The sequence below is a fragment of the Hesperophylax consimilis genome, chromosome 2 (genome assembly GCF_061612785.1).
Source record: "Hesperophylax consimilis isolate HC1 chromosome 2, BYU_Hcon_1.0, whole genome shotgun sequence".
NCBI lineage: Eukaryota > Metazoa > Arthropoda > Insecta > Trichoptera > Limnephilidae > Hesperophylax > Hesperophylax consimilis.
The window spans coordinates 39,339,799-39,365,250 of NC_142837.1; positions in this window are offsets into that span (position 1 = coordinate 39,339,799).

Here is a 25,452-nt window from a genome sequence, read left to right on the forward strand (position 1 = left end):
GCGGCAAGGCTGCGTCTTCAATGAAACCTTGCTGGTTGTAAATGACACCTTTTAAAAAAGTTTTGATTTTAGGTTTTAATTTTCATACATGATTCAAATTTCACCGGACACAAAAATAACATTATGTCTTATTTTAAGAGTTTTAAATTTTGAATTCCGTTTTTAATCTGTATATCCGACGTAAGCCGGGAAGGATTCTGGATCGCCTTCCGAACCCCCCTTTTCCACCCTCCCTCACCCCCTACAACCTGCCTATCCCCACCCTTTATCAGAGAGCTCCATTTGTTATCAGCGACGTAAGTGGTAAGGTTCGCTTTAGATTTATGGCTAGAGATTTGTCCACCCCTAAAACCGCATACCTCTCTCAAAACTCCAGTAAAGTCACTGGCACTTCATCGAAAAGTAGAATTCAATAGCGCAACTCTTTGAAGTTAAGAGTGTAATTAAGTCAACCTTTTTGTGAAGGTTATTCATTTTATTTCAATGTAAAGATAATTCTGCTCTGGGTTCACCTGCACGGTCTTTTTGCTATTCTGGTACAGGCAGCATATTCTATAGAAAATTATTCCATCTCAAACCTCCGTAGCAGAGAAAGAGGTTTATTTTATTTTTCTATTAATTATGAATTCCTTTGTAATATCTATCACGTGCCGTAATTTTATTTATAAACGATTTTGTGGTTATCAACACTACATCATTACAGTATTGATTCCCGGAGCCGAGGGGACAATGGCACCCTTAATATATTTAATTAAGTTAGTCATCTCACTTAAAACGCGTTTAAAAAAAAATATTTTTAACTTTTAGGCTCTCGACTAGCAAGCCGAAGGTCGTAGGATTAATTCCCGGCGTGCGCAAGTAAATTTTATTTGATTTGTGCTATTTCACAATTTACTAATTTAAAATAATATAATAGTATATTTGCATCACTTCTTAGAGTAGAAGATACTTTCAGTATTGCCCTGATTTAAGACACCATTCAGAATTAAATGTTGTTCTAAATGGCTTTGGCCGTGTTTGGTGACAGAATTGAATAACCAGTTACTTTGTCTTCCTCATCTTCTTCTCCTCCCAATTTACCTTCAGCCTCACATCATAACCATATTGGGGATGCCATAGTCTCATTGGCTACAGACGGTTTGAAGCAGTTGAGTCTTTTGTGCGGTTTCATGTGCGAATAGAACAACTCGGCGGAACTGCACTCGCATTATTCACGGTTCTGAAAAACGTAAGAGTATGATTGAAGACAGACTTGTGTGGAATCCCATCAACTTCCCCTACCCGTTCGAGGAAATAGCGTGATGGTAACTTGGTTATTATTGCTTTATGGTATTGTTTAAATATTCATGAAAGCGGAACGCGAGTATATATAGAAGTTACAAAGAAATGACAGTTAGATTATATCACGATTTCATTTGGGAACCTTTCCATTGTCCTAGCACCTGCATTTCCCTTAAAACAATCACACCCCACAAGTAAATCGGAAATACAACATTAAAATACATACGGTACGTTCAATTCATTAGGGCGTGTTTTGGGGAGAAGAAAAACCGGAAATAGGATGTGTTCGATGGCTGGCGGAAGGAGGGGTCACAGGTCACAAGGTGTTTCCGGAAGTGGGCCCGGCCTGCCATTGGTCGGACGTAACCCCGGTGACCTGCCCACGTGAAGCTACAGGAATAGGGGGTGGATTTGTCACATGCTACCCACCCTGTTCAGAATAGTAAATTTACATTGAATCAAAACAAACTTTTGATTAAGAGAAACCTACTGGTATAGTAGTTCTTATTACTATTAAATATTGAACCAAAAATAAACGTTATCCTTTGAGGGCTAGTAGACTCTTTACGGACAAAAATAACATAACACGACTTAAGTAAAACTTTTCGAGATATTGACATTTTTATGAAATTCGTGCAAATTTCGAGTACAAAAACTACAAAATTCCATGACCTATGATTCCAAATTTTTAATACAGAACCCCGAATAGCACTGCTAAAAATAAAACTAACAGTGCCTATACATTTTGAAAATAAAACAGTTTTAACCGATTCATCAGTAACTTTTTTTTGCTTACTTCCACTCCTGCTGTAAAAAAATCAGTCTAGTTTTTAAAATGGGATAACATGTGCTATGTTTTACTTTAGAAAAAAAGATATCCTCTAGAAACGTGCGTTCTATCTTACTGAATATCTGAACTGTGAGCTGGTAGGTAGTCTCGCTGGTAGGATGCTTGGTTGATCAAGTCGAATGATTGAGTTCAAATCGAACCTTTATTATTATTATTCATTACCATTTGCCACCTTGTATTGATTAATCAATAATTTTGAAGTGAAACTTCTTTACGCGCGTTATGCATTTTCGAGGACCGGAGTAAAACCGACTCATGACAGTCACGAAAAACCTTGATCATTTCGCTATAGGAGCCTAGCTTATATTATATACGTAGTTTAGGTCACTCTCCAAACTCAGCTTCGCGGTCTAGAGGCAGAGCGCCCAACTGTCGTCGTGAAGAACCGAGGTTCGATCCCCGCTTAAACTATTTTTTTTTTCTTTTTGTTTTTTTTTTTTTTTAATGCGAGGAAAAGTGATAAAATGCTCTCGTGATGCGACTTTTAGATATTTTGACTATATGATATTTTGGTCGAAATATAGCTTACAAATCGAGCCGGTAGAGTTGCTCGATATTTTGATTAATTATTTTTATTTTGAATCATTAAAATTACTAATCAAGGCCGATAACGCGACTAATTACCCTCGCAGACGTGCGTGACAAGTTTTTTTAGTAAAAAACACAGCTGTAAGTGAGTTTTTCAAAATTTAGAAATGTTTTTCAAATTTAGACTCCATACGGGTATGAGACTGTTAAAACACGATAGATCTTTTCCAAAACGGACAAATATACGGAAATATTTTGAAAAACGACAGATATGACTTCACACTGCCGATATATCTTCGATTCGACCCTATATAAAGCGTTAACGAGACGTTATGTGATATTATTCATTTGCCGTGTTTAAAAACGAAAATTTGCGCGGGACAAGTCAATTGAGGAGTACACGTTGTACACGCGGTTCTCGTCGCGCGAGATACCTCTCCTCGCGGTCTAGAGGCAGAGCGTTCGACACTCGTTATGCAGGACCCGGGCATACTTTTATAACTTTTAATTTTTTTTATCACATGCTACTTATAAATATGTCAATAGACAGAAAAAAAGAGAGAATGAAATGAAAAGAGAGAGAGAAGAATACTAAAAGTTTCACTTCCGTCGTGCGTAGGCTTGCCACACACTGTATTTTTTCTAATTAATTATTGTGAATAAAATAAGTAGATTTTGTACATAAAATTTTTGTAATGTCAATCGTTGAATAAACTAAAATCGTATAGAATGTTCGAGATTCCAAGTTGTGGTTCCCAGGAGCGCATGAAGAGATACGGTAATCATGATTTATCGGGCGAGATTAAAACGCATTAAACTATCAAAACACCAGCTGATGTGATACATCTGTAACTGTCCTCCGACACACTCTGTGCTCCGGGTGCTGGCTATGCCACACGAATGCTGGGTGCGCTTTGGGCGGCAGTGCTGCTGGGCGGCTCGTGGGGTGGTGTGTCATATGATTGGGTGTGGTCACCAGTTATTGGGATAGTAAATACTAATCATAATTTCAATCTATTCGATTTAAGACATAATTAAAGATTTTCAAGATATAGCAGAGTTACTGCGTTCATTCCGACATTAAATTGTCATAGCGTTTTCTTAAAATTATTTTCGTTCTAAGACATATTGATAAAAAAATTGATTTCGTCTTTTTATTTTTGTTATTTATACATCTTAGTTACTTCTTGATTATTTTATGTTAAATTATAAACAATTAATTACCCTTCATTGTAGTATTTAAAAAAAACCTTTACTTATTTGTTTATTTTAAAATTCGTTAATTTTCATTATCCTAACGAATAAGCCATTGGCTTTGAAACATGTAGATTGTTAATTATTATAAACAATAATTATTCGCCTGAAATATCCATACAAATTGAAATTATCAAACTAACTAACTAATTAACTAACCATCACGCCGTTTCCCCGCAGGGGTAGGCAGAGAGGTCGGACCGCCAAATAACTCGGTCTTGGCACACACTCCTTGCCTCATTCACATTCATACAACGTCTCATACATACTCTTATATTGTTCTGACTCTTGACATGGCCCGACTCAAGTATCTTTATTTATTTTATTTATTTATTTATTTATTTATTGTTTGTTTGTAAATATTACATAATACAATTAATGAACTTAAAATGTCCAACCAGGCGATTGCCCGTTTTAGGACATTCCAATATGATAATGTTTTTACATGTAAAATTATAGTAAATTATAGTGTTGACTATTCTGTTGTTAAAAAAAATACATATGTATATTCATATTCTAGAATACTTTCAGTTATATCACGACATATTTTACTATTGTTTAGCTGACATAATAAACTAAAGAAATATTAATAGATAAAAACAAGAAAATCAATTTGAAAATGAAACTGAATTGAAGAAATTCTGTTGGTAAAGTAATACAAATGTATATTCATAATCTAGTATACTTTCAGTTATACCACGACATTTTTTTTTTTTTTTTTACTATTGTTTAGCTGATATAATAAACTAAAGAAATATTAAAAGATAAAACAAGGAAATGAAAAATAACAAAAAATAAAAAATGAAAGTAAAGAAGGAACTTTTCCTTTAAGGAAAAATATCACGAAGAATTGAACAATTTTCGAACTTTCTTTATGTAAAAATACAGTTCCTGTAATGCTAATATAATACCAATATAAGTTAAAATGTAAAGAAGAATGTAAAGAAAACAAAATTTACAATTCAATTACTGTTTTTTAGCATATTCTCGCATTCAGCTCTCTATCTGATCTATCTGATTCACTTGGTCATGCCGTGTCTTCCTCGGGCGTCCCCGACTTCTGCTACCATTCACATTTGCATCGTATATTCTCCTTACACTCCTTTCTTCGCTCATTCGCTCTACATGCCCAAACCATCTAAGCGTCCCTTTTTTGATCTTACTCATTACGCTTACATCAGTCTTGCACTCTTTGCGGATCTCCACATTCCTCACACGATCATACATGGTTTTACCACACATAAGAAAATATCTCACGAGTAAAAATAAGTGCCCCCGACGGGAATTGAACCGCACCTTCTGATGTCCGGTCAGGTGCTCTGGACCACTGAGCTACGTCGGTTTATTCGCAACCTTCCAAATAAGTCAATATGCATAAAAAAACCTAGTCTTATAAACATTGATTTATCATTAAAAAAATAATGTAGATTATTATTGATTAAAATAGGTATATACAAAGTATTTTTATTTCAATATGAATACTAATTACTTTTGGGGTGATTTTTTACAAAACATCTATTACTATCCAAATATTTTTATTTTTAGTTTTGTTTTTCAAACTCCATAATTCATCCAGGCTCAAAACGGCGCACCTTCCTAATATGCCTACATGAATTTAGAATTGAATAAAGTCCGTTTGCTACTGGTTTTTAGTACGTTGTATCGAATAAATCCGGTCATAATTCGTTTCGGACTTGTTTGTGAGTTATTTATTGCGTGTAGGTGATTAAGTTGTCGCCTGCGGTTAGTCTGTGTGTATGTGTGTGGTACTAACTAGTATACAGCTTATGGTTCCGTGCCCATAGGAGTTCCAGTTGCAAGATTTATTCCCAAAGCTTATGGACAAGTAAATGAGAGTGAAAAATTGTGTCGCTTCTGGCCATATTGAGAACTCAGTGGGTAACACCTTAATCCTGGGTAAAGAGATTTATAGGCCAGGTGTAATATTCTTCATTGTGAATTAACATTGTGTGCGTGATTTTAAGTATTTATATTTAAATAATGACGATATCGTGATATTGTTATTGGTGTTTGGATATCTCGTTATTATTTATTAATTTTCAGGAAATCGACACTTAATATTTATTTCAGTTAGGACATAAGTATTATATAGCCAAAATAAAACCATTTATGGATTTCCTCCTTGTGACTTTACCTCTACTGAGATAACATAATAAGGAATAAGTAAATTAAATTTGTGAAAAAGGAATATGAATTCAAAAATTTATACAAAACACAACATTCATCAATACATTTATAGCCATGGAGAGAGATTGTAGAAATAAATCAAAACATAATAGAAATATACACAACAGAGACATAACATTATTTACAAACCATCAGAGAAATGTTCTTTTATGGATTTCTTGTATTTTGTAAGTTTTCAACTGAAAATATCCACCTTGGATAATATTGCTATTGTAATTATTGCATAGTCTGTTCAGGCAAAAATTCTGCTTAGAGTTCGTTATCTTTGTGTATCGTTATTATTGATCCTTTTCTATGGATTTTTTGAAGATTTTATTGATTTATAAGTGTTTCCACGTGAAATGCTATTAAAGATAACCTATATCACTAATTTTCTATATATAGTATATTACTTACCAACTTATATCTCATTTGCCAAACATGTAATATAATTCTTCTTTAAGAATGTTTTAAAAAAAATAATATTCAGTACTTTTTCTCATAATTCTTAAGTCCTGATTTGCTGGAGTAAATATAGTTATTTTTTCTTTTGTTTTACTGGGTGGGAGTTTTTTTTAAATAACTACAGCTTCAGAGCTTTTTGTCCAGATTTAGTACTGATGTGGATGGTCTATTATGTTAACTTGTTACTAGTTTGTCTTTTTAAGATATTTTCTAAAAAGATTTAAAAAAGGTAAGTTACCGTATCAGTAATGAACTGGGAAATGTCTACCCATGTTGTTTATTTCCTTCGTAAGGTGAAACAGCTGTCAAGTGTATAATGCACGTACTATCAGCAGATGTTTGATAAATCAATATATACATTTCTTGGCTTTCGGTCCTCTCCTACAACTTATTTAAGCATACATCTATTAATTTCACCTTCCTACCCGGAGCACAGACACAACAGAAGGTGTTTGATTTCTCGCAGCGCGTCTAGTGGCCGCTATATCCCTCGGGACGTCATTAGAAGCTTCTGTTTAATTACTGCCCCTCCTGCGCTCCTTGTAACGATACATCATTACTGGGAACAAGTTAATTGTACCTTACTACAAGAAACTCAAGTGGAATATTATTATTTCAAAGGTGGCTGAAACAGAACGAATCTACGGTTTATTTACACAATATAAGCCCAAATTAAAAATAATGTTTTTGTCAATACAAAACATAACAAGTAAAAAATAATTTATGTATAAGACAGGAAATATTCGTTATTTGAATCAATATAATTTTCAACGTTAGAAATATCAAGCTAGACATGAAACAATATATAATACATGCATATTAAAATACACAATTATAATACATATCCTTTTCGATATATACAGTTAAAAAAATTCGCTATGGAATTCAATTGTGATCTTAACTCTATACATATTTATTGCACTTGTTTATTGTAAGCGTTACTTGAAATGGATTTAGCCATTTGTAATGATCTGATTAGCTAGATAAATACTTCCCAACTTTCTACATTCCCATCTTCTTGTCCTTCAGCCTCACATAATCAAAATTATGACTTAGACAGAGACTTAGAGCAGTTTTGGTGCGACAAACACGTAAAAGTATATCTATTTGAATATTGGAATAAGAAAGATACGACGTACGTCAAATGAAGCCTTTCTCTGGAAAAAAAATAATAATTCAGCAACATTTTTTTCTTTTTAACAACTTATTTTTAAGATTATAACCATCAATGTAATATATTATTGAAGAAGAAGATAATACTAATAAATCTTAACGAAACATGAAACAGAACAAGAACTAGAAAAATTAAAAATATAACGATATACAGGGTTTTCCAATAAGACGTGTTATTTTGAATAGCCCGCTATTTCGGTAGATGTTATTTTTGAAGCTGTCATTTTTTGACATTTGACAAGTAGAAACTACGCCATTAATAAAACTATTAGGAACGATATACGCTTCAACAACGCATTGAAATTATTAAAATTCACTTCAGTGAATCAAATGCAAATCATCTTGAGTGATGAGGCCCATTTCCACCTCGGTGGCTTCGTCAACAAGCAAAATTGTCGCATCTGGGGCTCGGAAAACCCAAGAGTTATTGTTGAAAAGCCTCTCTATCCTCAACGTGTGACTGTTTGGTGCAGTTTATGGTCAGGCGGAGTCATTGGAACTTACTTTTCGAAAATGAGGCTGGAGCAACAGTTACGGTGAATGGATCGCTATCGAGACATAATTAATGATTTTTTTATGGCCGGAATTGGATGGTATTGATCTGGACAACGTTTACTTTCAACAAGACAAGTAATGAAACCATTGATCATTTACGATTGAATATCAAAATAACACCTCTTATTGGAAAACCCTGTATATGATTGCTAATTTACTAAGAATTTCTTCAAATTATTGGTAATGCGGTTAAAACAGGCCTTAACGAATGAATATAATATTATCACGATGTTGGAACATACGTTCACGAAAATCCGAGTATTTTCACTTTTCATTACGATATATTATCAAGGTAAGTACACGTGCAATTGTGTTTCTACATCGTGATAACATTTTCGTAATTTACTAAGCAAACATGTTAATTTATTCGTTAGGACTGCAATCTCGTTTTTAAGCGGCTTATTAATAATTTGAAGATATTCTTAATAAATTTGAAAACTATTAAGAATATCTTCAAAAGATCAGACATTAATGTTTGTAACAGAAATCAATCACAGGTTGTTTCTTACGCGTAAATAAATTAAAAATAAACCTATTAGTAAATCTTACAAACATTCTTTAAGTAATTATTTTACAAGCAATAATTATTCGCCTGAAACACTCATCCACATTGAAAAATCTCCTGATAAAAGATACATGACGCCAACGGGACTCGAACCCGTGTCCCTTCGATTTCCGGTCGACAGCTCTGACCACTGAGCTATGGCGGCTTATCTCTTACCCGCGAAATGATTCAATATATACTAGTGTTTCACTCAACAATTACTGCTTGTTACATTTTTTCACCTGAAAACAACCAACTTTATTTTATATGAGAAAGGCATTGTAAGTGCTAACTCTCTCACTAGATGGCGTCGAGACAAATTGTCTACATTTTTAGGTGAAATACTTGAACTTGTCAAATATTAATTATTATTTTTTTTTTTTTGGTAAACTAATGTTTTTTTTTAAGACAAGGTTTTTATGCATAGCACAAAGGGTAACAATTATTTTACAAGCAATAATTATTCGCCTGAAACACTCATCCACATTGAAAAATCTCCTGATAAAAGATACATGACGCCAACGAGACTCGAACCTTCCTACCTTCTTTAAGTAACTAATAATTTACATTACCGTTAACTTTCAGTTATGAAAATCGATGTCGTTTCTTGCTTTATTGGCAAAAGTTAATTCTAAATAATTTGAACCAACTTTTCCTCCAAAGGAAATGATAACGCAACTCCTTGAGATCATTGCTTTAAGCCCCCCGCATACACAATTTCTACCGATTTATAACAAGTTTTTTGTTAACTCTTTAGTTTTTTGCTTCCGAAAATAAATTTGTTATTTTTTGAGATAATATCTATGTATTTGTTATGCCGGAACGTTAATTATATGAAATTCCTTTGATAGAAAAAAATCGCAAAGTAAACTCCGAAAAAAAAAGTTTTCTTCTGTTATTTTATATGTTTTAAGGCATGAAAAATTCACAGTGTGTGTTTAAATGTAACTATATCATTTTTCGAGAGATTTTTCTTCTATTGCAAACGAGTCGTATTTTCACCATTTTCGCTTATCGTTCTTTAATATTATTATTTAATATTATTTTTAATATTATCCCTCTAACATTCGTATTTACATATTATCTCCCTTTCAAATTTCAAACCATCTTTGAACCCTTACTACGGGCTTTAAAGGCGGTGGATCGGTTAGGGAGTCAATGGCAGTGTCTTATTGCTACGTACTAGGAGTCAGAAGGAAAACAAACACGAAACCATGGCAGCCTAGATTAGTCAATAAGGTTTCAGGAAACGTCATTAATTACGTGGCTAAATCAACTATCTTGCCAGTGGCGGACGAAGTAAAGGGGAATAAACCTGAAATAATTTTTAATTTATGGACAAGTTTCAAGTAAGATTGTTATAGTTATACATTTAACAGTAAAGTAATGTTAAAAGTTAAAAGTAACATCTTAAAGAGCTTTTGTATTGACTATTTTAGACACATCAAAACATTTTATTAAAATATCGAATAAGTTTTCAAATTGTTACGTAGAATAGATTGTTTTGAAAGATGTCACCATCTGTGTATTTTAATTTAAATGTACACAATATACAGACGGTTGACAAAAATTTCAAAGAAATAATAAAGTTTAAAAAACACCAATAACGAACTGCAATAATGTGTAAATCTAAAATAAATAAAACAACAAAAAGGCAAGAGATACTAAATTTTGAGTTAAGTAAAGTCGAATAGAAATAGAATGTAATAAATAGAATTTTTGTCCGATAGTAAATTAAATTAAAAAGTAATTATTTTTCAGAAGTCTTCTGGTATCCAGCTTTGGCAATATCGATGATTTTGCAAATCCAATGATCATCTGATATTCAGCGATTTCTAATTTTTAAGAATATACAAATGTTTATAAGACTAGGTTTTTATGCATAGCAAAGTATAATAAATTATTAAATCAATCAATTAATTATTAATCATAGTCTGAAATATCCTTACAAATTGAAAAAAATCTCAGCTAGATAAAATAAATGCCGCTGACGGGATTTTATTTCTTATGGTAATTAATATCTATTGTTTGTAATAATTTTTCACAATCCGTGTATTTCGAATATCCAGCCTAAATTTAAATAATATTTCTTCAACGTCGTTGGTAAGAAAGTTCAAGAAAATTTATAATATTTTTTTCTGTAGAATTAGAAGAAATAAGAATAGAAACATGTAAAAATTAGAGATAGGAATGCTGACAGAGATATTTAAAGAATGGTAAATGCAGGACTGAACGCGATTGGCGCTAACAAAGGATTGTTCATAACGGAGTACTGGTACCTACCTTGATGTATGGCAGTAAGGCATAGAACTGGCAGAGGAAGAATAAAAATAGACTGAATGCTGTAGAAATGATCGTCTGAATATTGTGGAGATTCCCAAAGAATGCAAGGCTGATGTAAGTTTAATGCGTTAGATTAAGAAAGGGACGCTTGGATGGTTTGAGCATGTAGAGCAAATAAACGACGAAAGGCGTGTAAAGAGAATATATGACGCAAATTTAAATGTTAGAAGAAGTAGGGGACGCACGAGGAAGACATGGCACCATCAAGTGAATCAGATCTTGAGTCGGGCCATGTCAAGAGTCAGAATAATAGAAGAGTATGTAAGAGACGATGCAGGAATGTAAATGAGACAAGGAGTGTGTGCCATGACCTAGTTGATTGGCGGTCCGTTATCTCTGCCTACCCCTGCGGGGAAAGTAAGTTTAGAATTAGAATGTGAATTAAGCTAGCTGCTTCTCGACGCAAAGATAAGTGCTTTGAGCATTAGAGTGGAGCAGAATGAAGTTAAAATTTTACCTTAGCATGTTAACTATTTTTATTCGTTGTTCGTACCAACACAAATGAAATCCAAAACAATGTCCTCAGTTCGTTTTAATTGAGTCACCTTTGTTTTAAAAAAACTGTGTTGAATTTCGGGTTGATTGGTTTGCTTAGGCAAGGGCCGCTACGTTCTCTGGGGGCGGCGTGGTGGTTCTGCTAGCTGAGGGAGGTTTTGCGGCAGATGGGGTGGGCGGGAGATGAGGGGGTTTTTGGGGAGGTTTGTAGGCGGGACGGGCCGCCCATGTCATGCTCCCGTTGACATTAATTTGGATTTAGCATGAGACTGACAAAGTATCACGAATCCAACAAACTTTGATAATTAAGTTAAACTGTAACGCACAGTTGAAAATATGACAAATTTACTAACGATTAGTAAAATATAATCCGCCTATATTCGTATCATGTATTTATTTGATTAAAAAATGAACCCATGATTTTGACAGAAAAACGTACAATTTCCTCCTCAATGGAATACAGATATTTAATCGTCACAGTTAGTTTATTTTTACATTAGTATAACAGCCTTTTATAAACATGAAAATAAGGGTGTAAAAAATTTTTTTTTTTTTTTTTTAATTCAAACAAAATACATAACTTTGTACACACCACGGTTTAATCAAATGTTTATCATGGCAAAGAAATCATTGGTTTTGAAATATGTCGATCCTTTTTGATTCAAAAGTGGTGTATACAAAGTTATTTATTTTAATTAAATTAAAATTATGCGCAAAGCAAAATTGCAAATGTTTGAAGAACTCTTTTTTATGTAAAACCGCACAGGAGTCCCAAGTTCCCCCATCCGTCTGGGGCCAGTGAAATGGCATACCCTATCGATGTATGTTGTGAGGCTAAAGTTTGTAGGAGGGGAATATGTGGAAGAGGAAGGTACGGAACAATCAAATTATATAGTAACTATACAGTATACCATGTAGGTACACAATCTGTAAAAACGTTGATGTAACAATATTGTTCCCCTCATATATGATCTTTGTGTTATTTTTCTTATTTTGTAAAATTATTAACTTCGATTCTTACATAGAAAAAGATATAATGTAAAGAAAAAATAGACAATAAACAATAAACAATAAACAATAAACAATAAACAATAAACAATAAACAATAAACAATAAACAATAAACAATAAACAATAAACAATAAACAATAAACAATAAACAATAAACAATAAACAATAAACAATAAACAATAAACAATAAACAATAAACAATAAACAATAAACAATAAACAATAAACAATAAACAATAAACAATAAACAATAAACAATAAACAATAAACAATAAACAATAAACAATAAACAATAAACAATAAATAATAAACAATAAACAATAAACAATAAACAATAAACAATAAACAATAAACAATAAACAATAAACAATAAACCATAAACAATAAACAATAAACAATAAACAATAAACAATAAACAATAAACAATAAACCATAAACAATAAACAATAAACATTAAACAATAAACAATAAACAATAAACAATAAACAATAAACAATAAACAATAAACAATAAACAATAAACAATAAACAATAAACAATAAACAATAAACAATAAACAATAAACAATAAACAATAAACAATAAACAATAAACAATAAACAATAAACAATAAACAATAAACAATAAACAATAAACAATAAAAAATAAACAATAAACAATAAACAGTAAAAAATATATTGTTGTATTTGTGTTTGAGAATGAGCAAATAAATGTGAATGCTGTAAACACATTAGCCTAAGGGCATTTATATTTGCATACTAATAATTTTTGTATTACCTAAAAGGATGTTTTATAAATGTCCTGTTTGAGACTCAAATACATATTCTCAGTATCACCTCGTGGAAAGGCTTTCTTTCATTATATAAACGTTGCTTGAAACTAATATGACTCTCTACAGTTTCTGAAAACATCTAATCACATGTAAGTTTTTAGATTCTCACGGCCAAAAGCATTTTTGTTGTTGGTTTTTGGGGTGTTATGCCGTGTTGCGCTAACTCCTTCTTTAGCCGACGTTTCGATCGACCCATCGATTTAACATTCCTTCATAGCATCTTGGCATTAAATAACAAGAACAATGGCGGTAAGTATTCCACTGCAGAACACATTACGAGATTAATAATATGAAGCTTTATTCAGATTCATTCGCGTTACTTGCGGCCATTGAATTACGTCGAATTAGTTTCCGCCACCTTTTGTTCCCTGGCAAACTATTGTAGGCATTGGTCAGTGCCCAGATGTACAGGATGTTTCAAAACTCGATGAAAATTATGGAATAAGCATTGGAAGGAAAATACTAGCTTCTTGCTCATAATAGAAAATACATAAGGATAAGAACAGGTTAGTAGAAAACGTTACTTACAATCGTACCGGCCGTAATACCGCAGTATTAGTGGCTGACAGATTTTTAAACCGCCCGACCCTCAGGATTAGGGACGCATTACTATCGTGATTTTACAAATAACGATCGGTCGCGTAATGAAAATGTAAAAAAAAATAGTAATACCCATTGGCACCACTATCCGAGGAATATTTTAAAATCTAAATATCGGTTTACCAAACGAATTCGGAATTGGCATAATTTCGAAGTAATTCAAAGCAGACCGGATCAATGAAAGCATAAATGTCATCTGAAGAAACGTTAAGTTACAGCTAGCAACTAAACGCAAAATGTGAAACTGACCGTGTTTTTGGGGATTGGAACAAAGTGGTGCCATACTTAAAATATCTTTCGTCAATATATTTATAGGCAAATATTTTAACCCGAGCATTATACGGCCCTCTTCACCACATAGCTAGCTATACCAGCGCTGCAGTGGCGTATTAGAGAATATTTATAAGTAAGGTACCTTTCAGGAGTATTGCTAATTTATTAAGAATCTCTTCAAATTTTTGGTAATCCGGTTAGAAACGGGATTGCAGGCCCTTAACGAATACATTGATAGGTTTCCTGATAAACTTTTAGTAAAATACGAATGCACGAGTATTGTCACGATGTCGAAAATGTTGAAAAGTTCTTTACCGATTTCCTTGACATTTTAACAAAACGTTGCATTTAAATACGCGTCTGTTTTAATATACCTATATTTTATAGATATCACCTGCGACTGATAATTACTAATCTATTTTTTTAAATAGCTCCATCTCTTGGACGTAAAAGCAACACGCGCTATTGTTTCTCTACCTTCACTGACAAACTGAGCCACAAAAACGCGAGGCGAGGTACAGCTAGTAAGGTAATAAATTACATTTGAAACAGCGTAATCCGTGTAATTTTTAAGGCGCGTCTCCTAACGGGTTTAAAACGTCTTAAATAATAAAAAGTGCTCAATTGTCAGAGGTGATAAACCGATAATAAAACCTTATCCACAAGATTGAATAATATATTGATGTAACTGCAGAGCGTTTCGGTAAACTTCTTTAAGGCGATGCACTACGTCGTGTAATATTTTAAATTGAACCGCTATCAATAACAACCCTTACGTAGATGGCGATAAGGTTTAAATTCACGCTTAACACCACCCGCCTGTTTTGATTTATGCAAGAAAAAAACATGGCCAAAAAGTGCCTTTTATTTTATTTTGTGGATGTTTTACAAATAACTCAATTCGCCACATTATACAATAAAATCATAACCGAAAATGGGTACGCAAGTAGGAGATTTTGAACTTTAAAGCAGTTTTCATAGGCCTTATACATTATTTTTTTCTGGGCTTACAAAAAGACTTATCTAAAAAATACTCGATTATTTCAAAGGCCAAGATGTATTCTACTCGCAGTATTGAATTAAAGCATCTGAAACATTTCTAGGCGACCAAATTTTCAAACCAAAAACACATGATTTTACATTACTACGTATGGCATCGCCTTAATTGTAAACCTGTTTTGTGATACCTCTGAGTAAAATTATAGAAAGACTCTCTTAAGAAAAAGTCGTATTTCTTTGGTTAAATATTTCTGAATCACAGTGTAGTTGACCAGGCCAATATCTGGTCAGATATATCTGACCACCCCATTGTGGCCAGTAATTGATTGTGTCCTCCAATATCACACCTAAAACTATTTGGTTAGTAATTTATTAACAAGTCCTTTAGTTAGTAATTTATTAACACCACCCGCCTGTTTTGATTTATGCAAGAAAAAAACATGGCCAAAAAGTGCCTTTTATTTTATTTTGTGGATGTTTTACAAATAACTCAATTCGCCACATTATACAATAAAATCATAACCGAAAATGGGTACGCAAGTAGGAGATTTTGAACTTTAAAGCAGTTTTCATAGGCCTTATACATTATTTTTTTCTGGGCTTACAAAAAGACTTATCTAAAAAATACTCGATTATTTCAAAGGCCAAGATGTATTCTACTCGCAGTATTGAATTAAAGCATCTGAAACATTTCTAGGCGACCAAATTTTCAAACCAAAAACACATGATTTTACATTACTACGTATGGCATCGCCTTAATTGTAAACCTGTTTTGTGATACCTCTGAGTAAAATTATAGAAAGACTCTCTTAAGAAAAAGTCGTATTTCTTTGGTTAAATATTTCTGAATCACAGTGTAGTTGACCAGGCCAATATCTGGTCAGATATATCTGACCACCCCATTGTGGCCAGTAATTGATTGTGTCCTCCAATATCACACCTAAAACTATTTGGTTAGTAATTTATTAACAAGTCCTCCCGTTAAGGCTTTTGTGCTTTAACAATAAGGGTTGGGTCGCTCTTGAGGGATAAAGCTATAAAATCATTATTGTTGTTCTCATATTAAAGGACCTAAAGCAATCAGGGGGGGATTAACTGTTGTTTAATACTACTAGTGGTTACTACCCGGTTTCGCCATAGTTTCAAACTCCTTGCTTGAAATCATTTTTTTAAGGCGATGCCATACGTAGTAATGCAAAATCATGTTTTTTTTTTTTTTTTACAGTATTACCGCACAAGAGTCCCAACTGCTCCCGTCTGGAGCCAGTGAGACTATGGCATCCCCAATTGGGGTATGATGTGAGGCTGAGGGTATTGGGGAGGGGAGGGAGATGGGGAAGAGGAAGGTGGGGAAGTACCTGGCTATTCAGATCTGGTCACCAAACACGGCTAAAGCCATTTCAAGCAACGTTTCAATTCTGAATGGTGGTCTTACACCAGGGCGATACTGAGAGTATCTTCCACTCTGGAACGTGCCGCAAATATACTATATATTATTTTAAATTAATTAATTGTGAAATAACACAAATTAATCAAATAAAATGTATTTGCGCACGCCGGGTTCGAACCCGCGACCTTCGGATCTGTAGTCAAAAGCGTATACCACTAGACCACGCCGGCCGTCGAAAGTGTTTTTGCTTTGAAAATTTGGTCGCCTAGAAATGTTTCAGATGTTTTAATTAAATACTGCGAGTAGAATACATCCTGTCCTTTGAAATGACCGAGTATTTTTTAGATAAGTCTTTTTATAAGCCCAGAAAAAAATAGTGTAAAGGCCTATGAAAACTGCTTTAAAGTTCAAAATCCTACTTACGAACCCATTTTCGGTTATGATTTTATTGTATAATGTGGTAAATTAAGTTATTTATAAAATGATCGAAAAATCATTAAATATTTATGCCTGAACATCTACAAAATAAAATAAAAGGCACTTTTTGGACATGTTTTTTTCTTGCATAAATCAAAACAGGCGGATGGTGTTAAGCGGGAATTTAAACCTTATCGCCATCTACGTAAGGGTTGTTATTGATAGGGGCTCAATTTAAAATATTACACGACGTAGTGCATCGCCAATGAACACTTAATATGGTGTCTTGTTATTTTTTTAACAGTTCAATGCACCTTTCAAAGTTCCATAACTCAAAACACAAAAAAACTGTTTCAAATTTCTTGTCGAAAGAGATCACCGTTTTAGAGTTTTTTCTGCCGCATAAGCACAGATTTACTGATTTATGGTTACGAAATCCTTGCGAAACATTTACATACCCATTCTGTTAATAGACACATAATAGCATCAAGACGATGTATTACGAATTAATTCAAAATCATGTGTTTTTGGTTTGAAAATATGATCCCTTAGGCATATTTTAGATGCTTCACTTAATAATATCTTAGCCTTTGAAATAATAGAGCCCTTTTTTGAAGTATTGAACTATGTAGTATTTTTATAAGATCAGAAAAAAATAGTAACAGGTCTATAAAAATTTCTTTAAAGTTCTGAAATTTCTTCTTACGAACCCATTTTCAGTTATGGTTTTATTGTATATCGTGACAAATTAAGTTCTTTAGAAAATGATCGTAAAACATTTAAATATTTGTGCCTGCACATCGCAAAATAAAATAAAACACACTTTTAGCGATGTTTTTTTCTGGCATAAATTAAAACAAGCGTGTCTTGGAATTTAAACCTTATCGCCATCTACATAAGGAGTGTTATCGTTGTCGGCCGGATTCCAAATATTACTCGACGATGCATCGCCTCAAGTTGAAGTATTTCAAATTTCTAGTTGAATATCACGAAAAGTCTTAGGACGGGCTTGGGAGAAATTGAACAATTCTTCAAATTTCAAAGTTAATTTTTAAGTTCTGGGAAAGATTTTTCAAGTTTTTTTTTATTTCACTTCTGTCAAGTTACTAGTCTATAGTGAAAAAAAAAACAGAACTTGAATAGGACTTTCCCAGAGCCCGAAAATGAACGTTGAAATTTGATTAATTGTTCGAATTCTCCGTAAGAACTCGTACTTAATGTTTTATATGGTTTAGTGGTCTTAGTGGTAAATAAGTGGTCCAATATCCGACGATAGATATTTCATTAAATTTTTCCACGTAGGTAGTTACTTAATTTTCTTTTATTGATCATTAAAGAAGATAATTTGAACAAATGTTATATCTTTTTTTTAAGTATAAGTTTATGAGTAAAACCTCAAATTGTAATATTTAATTATTGAAGACAATATTAGCAATTCTTAAACGAATATTTAAAACAGAAAAATTATAAAAAGTTACTGTCAAATCCAGGACACGAACCCGGCAAGGCAAGGGTCTTAGGTTCGTGTCCTAGATGAGAACACATCTTTTTCTGATATTCTGTTTCAAATATTTGTTTAGGAATTGCTAATATTGTCCTCACTAATTGAAAAAAATTATCTCAATGAAACGTGAAAAAAAAGATAAACCAAAAAAAGTTAACCAGGAATGGAAATAATTCAATCTGTCTTACGGGGCCAATAATCGACTATTTGTATGTTTCTTTCATTTCATTTTATCCCAATACAATATAAAACTCCATCTTTATAAGTAACTGCACAATAACAACTGATCAATCCCTCAAATATCTTGTTCGGTATCTTATTTCCCAAATCAACCTACATCCCCTCTTACAATTTCTAATGGCAGGAACAATAATTACATAGTTCCTAACACTTCGGCTCTTCCCTTTCATCAATAAATACATTTTCTTGTAAGCACTTCTGTTGATGCGGTATTTCGCCTACTCCAGTGGCGAACACTGAACTTGTATGACAAATGACGTGGAATCGAGTGGGTAAGGGATGGAGGGAGCAACAGTTTAACGCAAGGGAGTAAGGGATGGATAGAGAAGGGTTGGCAAAGGGAAAGATTAAGATCTGAAGTATACTGGTAAAACTATACTTGCAGTCCTTCGCGATATTAATGTTTTAAGAAAAAAAATAGCCACAAAGTTGTTAATAAAAATAATTAAGTTAAGCATTTTTCTAAATGATTTCTAAAGTGTTATGTATTTTAATCTCACCGAGAAAAATGATCCTGTTAAAAAAGTGAGAGCATGTGAGCTTCCTGATAAAATGTTAGTCATTCATAATACGTATTCTTTTGCTAATAGATATCATAACGGAAAGCTATAATAAGTCCGTATAAATATCAGTATGTGTATGAACACGTGTTCCTCTGTCCTCACAAAACATTTGATTTTGACTGATAATTTACTAGGAACACTTTTATTTCATCAGTTAGGCAGTTAGTTATTTCATAGGCCCGTTATAGTATGTTTTCTCCTCCTAAAAGCCTATATGGGCGAATAATTTAAATAAATTAATGATATGGCATGTAATGTTCACACCCCTGCCGTATTAACAAAATAGCTTTATCCAGCCTTCGTCTAGCCCTTGTTCCATTGACAGAGTGACGGTTTATAGATTGCCACAGATCCCTGGAGACTCCTAAGCTACCGCACAACACTGCACGCTATACCACCACCACTCTAGTTCCTCCGCAGTTCTGTGGCGCCCAGATTTATCGAGGTATTCATCACTCATGCTGAGAGAATTTGACACTTGCTTGTGACAAGTAGAAAAAATGCTTCCTGAATAAGGTGATTATTGCTGCAATAAAAGTGGCCCCTTTGTGACTTGTGTAATATATTTTCGGTTTTTTGGTTTACTAGGTATATGTATTGTATAAATAAAGACTGTAAAAGTTTAGATTCGAGTTAGTACTAATAAAAATATTTTTGACTGGGCTCCGAAAAAACCGGAAACGCCGCATTTCAGCAGACTGATAAGTGAAAAAAGCCGAGCCGCCTTGAAAAAGTGAGGTTATTTCATACATACTATTTTTTAATAAATGTTCTATGAAAGTGTATGTTTTTCAATAACTTAAATGTTTTATGTATGTGGAGGTAAAATAAATCATAAAAATCAACGTAAATATTGCTTTTCGAATTAATCGAATTCAAAATATTTGGATGATTTATATAGCGCTGTTTTGTGCATATATAATACATTTGTACAATGATTTATGTTATTACTGACTATAGACTAGTCAAACTATTATCAATGTAAGGCTAACAGATTGCATCCACCGCTTCGACGATTTCTAATACAAAGCCATATGTACAATGCATTTGATTGATGAAGGAGATGATAGAATATACACATATGTTAGTATTCTCTGGTAATTATTATTTTTTTTATTGTATACACGTGATAAAAAGTGGGGTGACAACTTTCTTGCCGTTTTACAAATTTTGCATTTTTTACATTTTTTCGACGTTTGAAGTGAAAATAAGGGTTTTTTTGCAACTTTTTTCGTGTTTGAAATTAAAATATTCCAATTTATAATTATCAAAGTATATTTCAAATATAAAATGTTTAAATGTAATCTTATCTAGATTCTAAAAATATTATTTGTTTTTACGACATCTTCATAAATCAGAAATATACAGGACACTTAAAATTCCTTGGAAATATTCCGATAATCGTTAAGAAATTGCAAATTTACACAACAGATAAACAACCCTCCTTGACTGTAAACAATTTATATTTCCATTCAATTGAATAAAATTTGCACCACCTTTTTAATGAGGCTCTCTTTATTAGAATCTAAAACACAGTTTGTTAAAAAATCGTTTTAAAAAACTTTAAATCAAACCGAATTCCTTCACGTTCGAACGGAGACAAAGACCCTAAAAAGATGAATTATTTCGTAGCCAGGTGTTTCAATATGACACGTGTAACATTTAATTAAACGATCACTTCCACCGCCGGTACACGTGTACGGTACCTAATACCTGCCCCTAAACCAAACCACGTGGGCAGAAGGGATGTTACCGCTGCAACCTCCGCTTGACAAACGATGCGTGATGTCGATTAGTGATCGATAGAGCAATTCCTTTCCGGTACTACCCCCTGTTAACTGTTTATTTATTTATATTTTTTTTATAATGGTCAAGTAATTAACTTTTTCAGAACCGTACAATGAACGATTTGTTTTGATACCAACCGTGATTATTATGATTTCAACAATGAATTATTGTTAAAATCGTTAATTTAGGGCGGCTTGCACCAACTATCGCAAATTTTATCTAAAATTTTATTTAACTAAACGAATTTAAGACCCTAAATACAGTTCGGTGGCGATTTTAGTTAAACGTCATTAACGCGTCGGTAAAACAGTTACCGCGTGGTTACCGCCATTAACGCGTAAATAAAACAGCTACGATGTTTCATTTTACTTGAAGTGTCAAAATATTTTGTGATTGTGTGTGTGGTTTAATAGTGTTTTCATTTATTTTATGAAGAAAAAGTTAAAGCAAATAGACATAATGATGAAATAAGACAAAAAGAGCTTCTGTTGTTGGAATTAAAAATAAAACAATTTTCCGAATAATTTAGTTTTTTTTATTTCTTTTACATATTATATTGTTTTAAAGTATTATAAGAATGCTGTAGGTATGATTAGAAGTTTACAACCTTGCAAAGTACTCCTCGATAAGGAGTGTTAGCTTCAAGTTACGAGCACCTCGATGTTTTTATTGATGTTGAATTTTAACTGAGGTTCAATTTCTTGCACTAATAATGATGTCATTTCTTTACTGAGACGAAATCTTCTTTGAAACTTTTTGGCACTGAGTGTTTCAAATAAATTTGTTCTTGTGTTTACTTCTCTGACTATATTATAATTTATTTAAATTATTTATAATTTCTATAATATAATTTATTTAAGTTATTTATAATTTCTATAATACAATTTATTTAAGTTATTTATAATTTCTATAATATAATTTCTTCATGATCGTCAGAATACAAATCCCAAATGTTCATTGTGAATACAAATTAAAATGAGAGATTTTAACCACAATCAGAAATCGAAGGGATAACCTAAAAAAATGTTGACAGTACTGCTTTATGAGTAGGGAACACGTTTAACTCGGTCAAACGGCTGCTTTTGGCTATTTAACTTTGACAGTTCTTTAAACGAATTTAACGAGTTAAATTTTGTAGTGCAAGACGCCAAGTCGACTTAAGTCAAATAATGTGTTTAAAATGATATTTAAACCAAATTCAACTTATGGTGCAAGCCGCCCTTAATCCTAAACAGCTTTTTGCCATCTTTTGTCGCGTGCATATGTTCTCAACATAACATGCAATGCAACAAAGGTAGTAACAAACTTCCCTAGTGTTAGGTAATGCCCGTTTGGTGTGCAATTCGCGCCCACAACCATGAGCCATAAAGCTTAAATCGTGATTCATTTTTGGGTTACTGTGCCGTGTTGCGCTTCCACCTTTTTTAGCCGATGTTTAGGAAAACGTTGCCATTGCACGGAAAACGTTGTCCATCATCAGGGCAGATGATGGTGAAGTGTGATTTTATGCAAATGGTTGGGATAAAGTGCTGCCCGAGTTAATCCTGCTAGGGCGGTGGGTCAGTATAATAATTAGTTAAATTAGTGTGATTTTCGGCGTTTAATTTTGTTGTAGCCGTTAAGTAAGTACATTGAAACAATATCCGAAACGTTGGCTAAAGACGCTATGTTTGTTACATCTTGTATTATGTCTAATAAGAAAAAACAACCTTTACATTTAGATTGAGAAGTGAGTTTATTAATTATTCATTTTTAAGAAATATAAAATTGATAAATGATTGTATTTTAAAAGCTTTTGGCAGCACATTAAAATATGCTTGTTACAGAAGAGGTCTCGTGTTCTGTGTCAGAGGTTTCATTGTCTCAATACAAAGCAAAGAAGTGGACAGGACTGCCTCCTCACTAGGCATTCCGGTTTCAAAGCGGACTGTAGGTTATTGTGTTATTGAGTGTTACATCATGATTTCCTTATCATCAGGTGTATTGATTTGTGTTTGTACAAAAAGGTCTCCAACTCGTCTTGGAAAGAGTTAATAAATAAGTGGTTCTTTTAGATTAATCAGGGATTTATTAATACTCCGCGTATTATAAGGTGACTCGATAGTCGACCTAACTAGTAACTGGCGAATTGGAATCTGAAACAGAAGTTTCTCCCACTGGCCCTGGCGACTACTGACCAATGGCTCCATCTTGCGGACTTCCACGCAAGCTCTATGCACTGCCATCTGTGCGTGCATCTATGAAGCTGTTACTTCCCAACAGTTCACTGTAAATTTTGTTGATGTTACTTCATAATTTTAATGATTTAATCATGTTCGTCTTTAGTTTAGCCATATTTTGATATTATTTTTAAGCATTTTTATCTCTATGTTGATTTTAATTTCATTTTGTCGGGTATTAGGTATATTTAGTTTTGTAGCATGGAAATGATGGTTTTTCTGGACAAAAGATGTATTTAATTTTGGAATGTTCAGTAGATTTGAGGTTTTTGTCCTTGTAGTGTGGGTATATTAGTCAGTAAGGTACTATTTGTTTCCTTTAAATGTGAGTACGCATTTTTAAGTAGAGTATTATAATATTGAAAAAATTGTAATTTATACTATAGATATTTTTTCAGTAACTAACACGTTTATTTTGCTTTGGAAAAATGGAGTCAAAATCAACCGTGAAAGTGGAGTCTACAGAGTATAAAAAAGTAATTTTCTTCATAAATAAGTTCAGAAGCAATGATGTTTTGCTTGTAGGTATTTATAAGTCACAATGGAGTCATTTTCCCACCAAACATCAAGCAACCGACCCAACGTGACCTTTAAATCCCATAAATAACAATGCGAACTCTAATAAAGCACAACCTGCGTACACGGTGATTGGAAAGTCACACGCGAAACCACAAGTGTATCATCGAAGGGGATGGAGGTAATTGCACGAGTCACGCTAGCACCAAAGCGACTCACGGTAGGACGGTTTCAGAGTGGAGATAGAAGGGGCTGTGATATTTCGTATAATGTGCCCTTAGAACCAGGTTTCATTTGATATTTTGGCCAATAGTAATTTTTTCCATAAAAAAATTTTCATAAACATTTTTTTTTAAATTATCTCATAACCTTTTTTCTGTAATATGACCGAATGTCACACATTACCCAATTTTCTAACCTTTTTAAGTTTTTTTTCATGTGTCAGCGAATGTACAACACTCTTTTCATTTTTGAAAACAAACAATACAAATAAATCATTCCTTTGATAACTCTCTTGAAATTTTTTTTATTTATTATTTTTTTTATAATGATAAACTAATGTTTATAAGACAAGATTTTTTAATGCATAGCACAAAGGATAACAAATTATTATAAGCAATAATTAGTCGCTTGAAATATCAATACAAATTGAAAATATCTCCCGAGTAAAAATAAATGCCGCCCACGGGAATTGAACCATAATTGAATATAATAAGCAGTAATTGTTGATTGAAGTACTAGTAAATTTTGAATTATTTGGAAATAAGCCGACGTAGCTCAGTGGTCCAGAGCAACTGACCGGACATCAGAAGGTGCGGGTTCAATTCCCGTCAGCGACATTTATTTTAATATATGTACATACAAATATTTATTTTTTAATCTAATAATTCAATAAGTTTGGACGGGTTGTTTCGGAGAATCTGAACAATTAATCAAATTTCAACGTTCATTTTCAAGTTCTGTGAAAGATTTTTTCAAGTTCTGTTTTTATTTCAGTTTTGTCAAGCAACTAGCCTACAATGATATAAAAAAAGAACTTGAATAAGTCTTTCACAGAACCCGAAAATGAACGTTTAAATTTGATGAATTGTTCAAATTCTCCGAAACAACCCGTCCTTGTGATATGAATAGATTAAATGCACAAATCAAGTTATGAAGCGCCCTTGGGGTGATTTTCTCACGAAAACGGCGCTATACAAATAATCATTTAAGGGTTGATCAATCTAGAAGTTGTTATCTGTGACTTTGTAATTCTCGTTACTAAATTTCTATGCTAAAAAGTATATCTTTAAATCACTGTTTCAATATCTTTTTTAAATCTCATCACTTCGCTGGTCATTATGGAGTTGACCACCTGCTTGACTTATCGGCCTAGAAAGGTCTTGCATCCCGTTCTTGCAAAACAGAGCTCCGTTATGGTAAATGAGAC